This window comes from Impatiens glandulifera, chromosome 5, assembly GCF_907164915.1.
Source record: "Impatiens glandulifera chromosome 5, dImpGla2.1, whole genome shotgun sequence".
NCBI lineage: Eukaryota > Viridiplantae > Streptophyta > Magnoliopsida > Ericales > Balsaminaceae > Impatiens > Impatiens glandulifera.
Window position 1 is genome coordinate 5227685 of NC_061866.1, and position 10920 is coordinate 5238604.

Below are 10920 nucleotides of genomic sequence, written 5' to 3' on the forward strand. Positions count from 1 at the left end.
TCTTTGATGTCCATTGGCTTACATTCACTTCGAATCTCGTAAAATGAGGTAAGAAGACATCTCATTCAAGAGTTGTCTCGTTTAAGCATGAGATGAGGAACCAAATGTAGGACTTAACAAAGTAAACATACTTGGATAATTAAGAGTTGCTACCTAATTTACTCTTAAAAATTAGGAAAGAAAAGAATTTTCATAAATTTGTCTATGGGTTGGTGTTCGGTTACGTGTGGGAAATGACCTCAGCGATATGGCTCACATGCCCGTCCAAAAGGACGGTCTCTCCTCCGAAACAATTAGCCTTTTAGAAAATGTGAATATTGTTACACTATATTCAAAATGAAATTCAAACATAATCATGCATATAAGATAATAGTATATGTCTAAGGGATCATGCTCATTATGTTTCTAAACATGCGCGTCGTCAAGACTATAATTTTAAAAACTTGAGATGTAATACATATTGTGAGAGGACAAAAACAAATATGTAATTGTATACAATTTAAAGGTTAATGCATGACAATGCTACATAAATTATAAGAATTATCTGAATATTTTTTTTATAATTTTTTAAGTTCTATAACTTTAGTTGTGAGCTCTAAAAGTTTAAGAAAATTGAGAAAATATCTTAAACAAATCTTAAGAGTGTGAAATTATTTATTGGAGTTAAAAAAATTATTCTAAACCGGTAACCACGAAAAACTATTTGTATCGGTTTTCGTGAAAAGCTTGAAGTTCGAGAATTTTAACATTGGTTTGCGTGTCAGGAATTTTCTTTTAAAAAAACATCATTTCAACTTTTTAAAATTAATTAAAAATAATTAATTTCGGATTTCAATTTTAATTAATCCGGGGATTTACAATAATCAAATCACAGTTTGATTTAAATTAATTAAACATAATTATTTTAAAAGATTATTTATTTAAAACATAGTCGGCAATTGATTTTTAAAAATCAATAAAAGTTGGCATACATGTACAAACGTATTGGTCAGAGTTTCTTTTAGTTCATAGTTTGGTGATATTTGAGAAAGGTCTTTCATGCTTCATTCTCCGTACCCGTTTAAAAAACGGTCTCTACTTATAAAATTGGCTTTTGAAATTCGGTTGTATAATATTTGAGTTTTAACCAATTATTCTTTCGGTCCTAGTCATGCTTCTAAGTTTTATCGTTATTTAAAATATTGAAACAACAATATTTGAATACTGATACCTATTGCTAATGATAACTATGGAGGATTATACCTTAAGAATATCAACCATTTTAAGGGTGTTAGAGTTTATGAATAACCACTAAACAAACCTTAGTCAAAATATTTTTTTGTGAAAATATCCCCAAAAATTTGAAAACATTTTCTATTTTTTTTGGGAATTTTAGAAAATGGTTTAAGAGTCCAAAATTACAAAATTAATTTTGTGTTTGGAAAAGTGGAACCAAATAGGTCTTAGAACTGTAGTCCTAAGCCTTGGGTCCGTTTTCATGGGTCGAGGTCTAAAAACCCTCAGTCTGGGTGTATAAACCCATCGGTCCTGGGTTAGCCCTGGGCTAAGTTCATCAGTTTAGGTGTATAAACCCATTGGTACTAGGTTAACTCCAGGCTAAGTTCATTGATCCTAGGTTCAGGGATATTTAGTCCTAGGCTGAACCTCTCGTCCTAGGTTGGACCTCTCGGTCCTAGCTCAAGAACATCGGTCGGACCTCTCGGTCCTACTGAAATTCTCGGTCTGGACCGAGGATCCTCGGTCAGATCTCTCGGTCCTAGGCTAACAAGCCTTGGTCCTTAAGAACACCAAAATTTATTTTTTTTTAATTCGTTTTTTAGCTTGGATTCTTTGATCCAAGGGTTTGGGTAACTTCACAAAGCTTCTAAGAACATGTTGATCATCATCTCAAGGTACCAATCAACGTGGATGATGATCAAATCATTCAAAACAGTTGTGATCAAAATTTGAGTTTTTTATTTTTAAGTTGTTTTGAGGAGAAATGAGCTACCCAATAACTTCTTTATATATCATATACTTGATTGGTACCAAAATAAGAACACTGATTGTTCTTTTTTACCAAATCAAAAACTAAAATTCCAATTACTTTGAAAATTTTAATTTTGATCAAACATGACCGTGATGAATCAAACATGATCTAAATAGTTTCCCAACATCATTACAATCATGTTGGAATACTTTCTAGGATGTGTTTCAAGAGAATTAATCCAAGAACAACAAATACTTTTTTATTTTTAAAATTTAAATTTGGGTTTTTTATTTTTGATTTTGAAAATTTAAATTTGGATTTTTTGTTTTAGGTTGATTGATTGTCTTTAACCTATCCAGAAAGTTCATAAATGATTCTAGGATCAATATCCAACCATAAAACACCATAAACAACAAACATACAAGCTTATGCAATTCGAAATATAAAAAATTCAAATTCAAACTGTAAATATGAATTAGAGGATGATTGAAATCTTACTAAGGATTGGAGAACACTTCTTGATCCTTAGGAAAGCTTTCGGGATGCTAAGATCCAAGATTTAAGGCTTTAAACGGATTTTTGAAAAATCTAGAAGCTTTGAGCTTCAATGATGGGTTTTCTATAAATCGTGATTTGAAGGTGGAGATTGGATTCATTTCCTTTGTAATTACTCAGGGGGCTATTTATAGCTGCCCAAGGTCGATTGTGAGTTTTAAGTGGATCGAATCAGTCAAAAACCATTAATGACGTTCGACTATTCTTGATCCCACTTGAAGATATAGGCATTGATTGTGCCTATATTTGTCGGGGAAATAATCACCGAAGTAGGATGATCATTTCAACTTTTGAATTAGTCGTTTTGGTTGAATTTGAAAGGATTTCCATTTTTTTAGAAAATTAAAACGGAGTGTTCTTATCCACTCTGGTGTCACGACGAAGAAGACAGTGGCGCATGAACGACATTGTTTTATGCGCTATAACGCGTTCCGTTGACGACCGAGCGTTCTATTAGCGTCTCAGCTAACGACCGTTAACAAATCGTCTACTTCTCGTGCGCATGCGTCCTCAGCTACAGCGGGGTACGCGGCCTGCTCCTGGCCGTTGGATGAAGATCTAATGCTCAACAAGTGGATACGGCTTCGGTTGTAGCCATCTCATAGGATTTCGGCTACACTCAATTACAAATTTTATTTTTTATTTAAAACCTTAAGAGATTGTTTGAAATTGATTTTTCTTTCACACTTTTGACTTAAATTTTGATATTTTTAAATACACAAAATATTAAAATAAATATGGCAAATATTTATCAATTTATTTTTTTTGTTGTATATAAATAATTTTGGGAGATGAAATGGGTACTTCATTTCATCCTAAATTATTTATTTTAATTTTTAAATTTTTTTCTAAATTATTTTAAGATAAATAAGAACAATATTTATTCCAAATAATTTTTTTTTATTATTTTGACAACTTTCTTTAATTATTTAGGCTTTAATTATCACAATAATTAGTCTAATTAATTATTTTAATTGGGTTTTAGCTATGGGGTTAATTACTTTGATTTATTTATTCAAAAATAAATCAAATAATTATTTTAATTTTATAAATTGGAGTGTAGATTTTTAGTGCTTAAAAAATTATTTCTTATTTTTTAGGATTTTATAGAAAATTATTTAAGCATTTAAATGAGAAAATGACTTAAAATAATCAAAGGTGGAAGAAAACATGCCCTAAGGTTAGGTTTGGAAGGACGTTCGAGTTCATATCGAAGGTTTGTAGGCTTCAGGTAAGGCTCGGGAGGAACTGATGGCTCTAGGAGACGCGAACCAGACTCAAATATACGAAGTAGAGGTTCGAGAAATAGGCTTGGTCCAAGATCGTCGGTTCATGGACCTTAGATAAGGCTCGTGAAGATCAAATACGTTAGTATGGTTCGGGCCTGGTTCAAAAACGGTAGGTGGCTTAGAGGGATTGGCCCGGCCCGAGGCGAAGGGAAAGGGAGATTAGGAGTTCGAATTCTTGTCTCCACATGTTTTATTTTATTTTCAGTCACACACCTTTAGATGTCATGAGAACAAAATTCTCGGTCGAACATGGGAAGTTGTCTTGTTTTTTCGGTAGGATCCAATGCGTGGCCTTGGAAGTTAGACGCTATTTCTCGGTCAGATGAAAATCCATTCCCCTGTGTTGTCATCTCGTCGCGACTTCAACCAATAATAAGTTCCAAAATCATAAATTACATCTTCTCTGTTAGTTCACCAAATTGATCATGGGTTGTTCTCCTAATGAGATAAGGAACACAATTACATCTTCCTTAAGCCATCATTCAACATGTATGAGAATCAAGATGATTTGGTAGAATGTTCTTTGCATTTGTCAATTTTGTGAGATTTAGGTTACCTTTTTTAAATCCGAGACTATATGATTGTTCCTTAGTTTAGTGAGACCGTAAATACATTTGATACCCTAAAATTACCTGAAATGACCAACATCTATTTTTGGCCAAAATTTAATGACTTAGTTATAAACTGAACACGGCATGGTTTCTTGCTTTAGATCAATTCTATATTGATGTTAGAGTGTGTTGGAATCATCTAACGCAAACAAGAGTCCCCAAGATGATGATCCCGTTATTTCAATTTTTAAATGAAATTTAGTGGTTTCTTATTTTAGACCAATTAGGTTGTTTCAATTAGGTAGAAAGTTCACTTAAGGAATTTAGAACTCAACTATACAATTAAATCAAAGAATTAAGCAAGAATTTAAAAGACCAAAACAATAACAACAAGAAAATTGAAATTACTGTAACTTTTATTAAGAAGAAAATTGTGGCTTGAACGACACGATCAACACGAACAGAAAGAACAACACGATCGACATGGTATCAAGGTCGCGGTTTCGCTTGTTGTGGTCGCGGTTGTTAGTCACTCAAAGTCGTTTGTCAAATCAAGAACGTGCGCACGATCGACACAAATGACATGGTATCGACTCTAATAACTAAGTCGTTCATTCATATTCAAAGCTTTATTGGAAGGTTAGAGTTTCTAATTTACCCTATTCTGTAATAGTTAGGGTTTCTAGTGTACCATATTCTGTTATTGCTCAGTTTTGTTGTTGTGTTCTGCTATTAATCAAAATGGAAAGAATGAAAAGCATTAAGAATAAGAAAGTTAGAGGATTTGTGATGGAAGGTTTAAGGGAGATAGCTGAAAAAGAAATCGATAGGATTACTGAAAAAATTATCCATGAAAAACAGGAATGCAGCAAAAGTAAAGAACCAATTACTGATATAAATTCTGAAGAAAGTGCAGTAGGAAAACATGGGGAAAATGAAGGAATATAAAAGATTGGGTATAATGAAAGAGCAAACATCTTTGGACTTAGAAATTAAATCATGAAGTTACTGATGCATACAAATAAAGGAGAGATTGTGCTCAACAAAGAAAAAATACAGCAAACAACCGTTCAATTGAATATACATTATCTTCAAGATTGGAACCTACCGAAGAAGGAAGAATACAAAAATATAGTAAACTGGTCAGTGGAAACAATGAGGGAGCTAATGAAGTCCCCAAAATCAAAGACCTATACTATCAGGAGCAATTCCAACTGAAAGGTAAATGAAGTTTGGAAAAAAATGCAGAAAAGAAAGTAGAAGATCATGCATACAAATGTCAAATCTACTTGGGTGAATTTAAAACAAAAGTCGAGATTCTCAATTCTCCTTTTGAATTTAAATTGTCCACTGAAGTGGAGGAGAAATGCGTCAAAGAATGGGAAAATATAATTTTTGGGAACTACATAGGAAAGAACTGTGTATCTTTCCCAGACACTAAAGAATCACTAATGAACTAGTGGGAGCAGAAAGGACTAGAGAATGTTTCTGCAAACATCCACGATCTCTATTTTCTACAATTCAAAAAGGGAACGAACTTGGATGATATTCTGAAAATTGGGAATATTTATATTGGATCAAACCATATGAAGTTGGAGAGATGGTCTGAAGAATTGAGTCTTCTAAGCAAGCCAAAGGAAACAACCCAAATATGGTTCAAACTTAGTAGCATCCCAGAACACATGTATAATGCAGAAGCTCTAAGTCACTTTTCTAGTCTATTGGGGAAACTATTATATATGGACCCAATTATAGAGGGAGAAGAGCACCTTACTTTTGCTAGAATAAATATTGAAGTGCATCATCAAAGTACACTACCAAAGAACATGACAGTTATTGTTGAGGATTGTGATGCAAATGGAATATGAACCTCAAGTTGTTGTTGAAGAAACTCAAGAGAAAAACACTCAGAATTTCAAAGCTGAAACAGAGTATTCAAAAGTCGATAAAGAATTTTTCAAAACCGATATGGAGTCTGAAGCTGAAGCTAAAGATAAGGAAGACAAGAATACATAAATTCAAGTTGAAGATAACAAAGGTAAAAGCTCTGAAATTTTCAAAAACAATTCTTTCTATCAAATCAGAACGAGCTCGTACAAAGAGAGAATTCAAAATGAGAAACAAAAATATTCATAATTCTCTTCAATACAATCTCCTTTTATTGTTAGAAGAGGAAGAGGAAGAGGAAGAGGAAGAGGAAGAGGAAGAGGAAGAGGAAGAGGAAGAGGAAGAGGAAGAGGAAGAGGAAGAGGAAGAGGAAGAGGAAGATGAAGAGGAAGAGGAAGAGGAAGAGGAAGAGGAAGAGGAAGAGGAAGAGGAAGAGGAAGAGGAAGAATGCATCTCAATGAAAATAGATGACATGCAAAAATCTCAAGCTGGGATGGTTATGTTTGAATGTAATATTTTCTGTTTGTAATCTCTGTTTTTTAGAATGTATGAATGCTAATAATTAGTTTTTTAGGTTCTTTTAATTGTCATCCTTAATCATAGCTAGGGTTTGTCTAGCTTTAATTTCGGACCCTCCCACTTTTGGGATTTTAATGAAATGATTTTAACCGTTTTCCTCCAAAAATATTGTGGCTTACAAATGCGTTGAGAAGGCTTAGGAATGCTAAGAAACTTTTTGCAAAGTTGAGGATGCACTTATGAGTCTATACTAATTCAAAGAATTCCTTAAATTAGTTTAAAAGTTTCCTACTCAAATTGAAGGTGTTCGGACGTTAATCTAGCTCTATATGGTGATATGTTGGAGCATGTTGTGTCGTTGGATCATATATGTTGATCACGCGGAAGCGAATGAATCACTCGACCGATCAAAGTAATTCAATGGTTATTGGACTCCTTTTTCATCTGGTTTAACTTCACCTTCTGTTTGAATTCTAGTTTTTTTTGTCTAGATGATCAAAATAAATCTGGTTGACGAAGTCTATTTGGATTTTTTTACAATTCCTGTAAAATAATATAAAAATTATATTAATACCAAAATCAAATAAACTCATTCCACTTAGTATATTTATTGATGGGGTAAATATTATTTTTATTTATAAAGTTGGATAGAGGTGTCAAATTTGTTTATTAAATTATAAAATTTTATCTATGTATACAAATTTGTCAAAAGTGTCAAATTTATTTAACTTAACAGAAATCTATAACGACGTTAAAATATAGTTCAGTTGTCCCTAACATGTCATATTCACCTATATTTATATTTATATATATATATATATATATTATTTTTATAGCCAAAACTTTCATTTCAAACTGACATTATAATTAAAAAAAGGAAATAAAACGTCAACCATAAGCTTAGTTTCCTATTTGAATCTGAATTAAAAATTTCGATATCAACTTTAGACCAAACATCGACTTCGTCTTATTCATGTAACGAAGTCATTATCAGGACTTCAATGATTGAACCGTGAAGAAATTTATTAGAAAGTGAATGAAGACTTTAGAGAATGAAAAAACTTAAATGAAATTCTGTCTATTGAACTTGTTGAAATAAGAACATGATTACAACTTATATAAATTAATAAAACTTAAACATTAAAATAAGAGACTTAAAGAGTCTCATTAACTAGAGATAAGACTAAGAGACTTGGACAATCTAAGAGACTCTTAAATAACAAAAAGACACATTAATTATTATTATTACTTTAATTTCTAACACTTTAGTGGATCAACAATTTGCCGATAACGAATTTTTCTTGCATAAAAGCGCTTTCAAAACACCGAACATCGTTGGATAATTCTTCTTGACATCGATATGCGCTGATCAACTTCTTATCTGAAGACCAAAAGCGAATGTGCACCTCAAACCTATAGCCTTCTTCTCCAACAACGAACAATGACGGACTCAACGAATGTTAATCGGAGATGAGAAAGAATGAGCATGGCGTAGATTGATATCTAAGCTAATTGTAACAATCTCTAACATAATGTCTATTAATTAAGATTTTACCTAATATATAATCAAACAGCCATACATGTTGAACGAACAAATGCATACATAATGTTAATTAATGAATGTAATTCTTAATAACGATTAATGCAGTTGATGATTGAAGATTATTGAGACATTATTTAGAGTTTAATGAATGCAATAGACTTTGCCTTAAAAGGTGAAGATGTTACGCAACAAAGGAGAAAGGAATTATGATCGCTTGTGGATGTCGTCGTCGGGGAAGACAACTGATGCATACAAATAAAGGAGAGATTGTGCTCAACAAAGAAAAAATACAGCAAACAACCGTTCAATTGAATATACATTATCTTCAAGATTGGAACCTACCGAAGAAGGAAGAATACAAAAATATAGTAAACTGGTCAGTGGAAACAATGAGGGAGCTAATGAAGTCCCCAAAATCAAAGACCTATACTATCAGGAGCAATTCCAACTGAAAGGTAAATGAAGTTTGGAAAAAAATGCAGAAAAGAAAGTAGAAGATCATGCATACAAATGTCAAATCTACTTGGGTGAATTTAAAACAAAAGTCGAGATTCTCAATTCTCCTTTTGAATTTAAATTGTCCACTGAAGTGGAGGAGAAATGCGTCAAAGAATGGGAAAATATAATTTTTGGGAACTACATAGGAAAGAACTGTGTATCTTTCCCAGACACTAAAGAATCACTAATGAACTAGTGGGAGCAGAAAGGACTAGAGAATGTTTCTGCAAACATCCACGATCTCTATTTTCTACAATTCAAAAAGGGAACGAACTTGGATGATATTCTGAAAATTGGGAATATTTATATTGGATCAAACCATATGAAGTTGGAGAGATGGTCTGAAGAATTGAGTCTTCTAAGCAAGCCAAAGGAAACAACCCAAATATGGTTCAAACTTAGTAGCATCCCAGAACACATGTATAATGCAGAAGCTCTAAGTCACTTTTCTAGTCTATTGGGGAAACTATTATATATGGACCCAATTATAGAGGGAGAAGAGCACCTTACTTTTGCTAGAATAAATATTGAAGTGCATCATCAAAGTACACTACCAAAGAACATGACAGTTATTGTTGAGGATTGTGATGCAAATGGAATATGAACCTCAAGTTGTTGTTGAAGAAACTCAAGAGAAAAACACTCAGAATTTCAAAGCTGAAACAGAGTATTCAAAAGTCGATAAAGAATTTTTCAAAACCGATATGGAGTCTGAAGCTGAAGCTAAAGATAAGGAAGACAAGAATACATAAATTCAAGTTGAAGATAACAAAGGTAAAAGCTCTGAAATTTTCAAAAACAATTCTTTCTATCAAATCAGAACGAGCTCGTACAAAGAGAGAATTCAAAATGAGAAACAAAAATATTCATAATTCTCTTCAATACAATCTCCTTTTATTGTTAGAAGAGGAAGAGGAAGAGGAAGAGGAAGAGGAAGAGGAAGAGGAAGAGGAAGAGGAAGAGGAAGAGGAAGAGGAAGAGGAAGAGGAAGAGGAAGAGGAAGAGGAAGAGGAAGAGGAAGAGGAAGAGGAAGAGGAAGAATGCATCTCAATGAAAATAGATGACATGCAAAAATCTCAAGCTGGGATGGTTATGTTTGAATGTAATATTTTCTGTTTGTAATCTCTGTTTTTTAGAATGTATGAATGCTAATAATTAGTTTTTTAGGTTCTTTTAATTGTCATCCTTAATCATAGCTAGGGTTTGTCTAGCTTTAATTTCGGACCCTCCCACTTTTGGGATTTTAATGAAATGATTTTAACCGTTTTCCTCCAAAAATATTGTGGCTTACAAATGCGTTGAGAAGGCTTAGGAATGCTAAGAAACTTTTTGCAAAGTTGAGGATGCACTTATGAGTCTATACTAATTCAAAGAATTCCTTAAATTAGTTTAAAAGTTTCCTACTCAAATTGAAGGTGTTCGGACGTTAATCTAGCTCTATATGGTGATATGTTGGAGCATGTTGTGTCGTTGGATCATATATGTTGATCACGCGGAAGCGAATGAATCACTCGACCGATCAAAGTAATTCAATGGTTATTGGACTCCTTTTTCATCTGGTTTAACTTCACCTTCTGTTTGAATTCTAGTTTTTTTTGTCTAGATGATCAAAATAAATCTGGTTGACGAAGTCTATTTGGATTTTTTTACAATTCCTGTAAAATAATATAAAAATTATATTAATACCAAAATCAAATAAACTCATTCCACTTAGTATATTTATTGATGGGGTAAATATTATTTTTATTTATAAAGTTGGATAGAGGTGTCAAATTTGTTTATTAAATTATAAAATTTTATCTATGTATACAAATTTGTCAAAAGTGTCAAATTTATTTAACTTAACAGAAATCTATAACGACGTTAAAATATAGTTCAGTTGTCCCTAACATGTCATATTCACCTATATTTATATTTATATATATATATATATATTATTTTTATAGCCAAAACTTTCATTTCAAACTGACATTATAATTAAAAAAAGGAAATAAAACGTCAACCATAAGCTTAGTTTCCTATTTGAATCTGAATTAAAAATTTCGATATCAACTTTAGACCAAACATCGACTTCGTCTTATTCATGTAACGAAGTCATTATCAGGACTT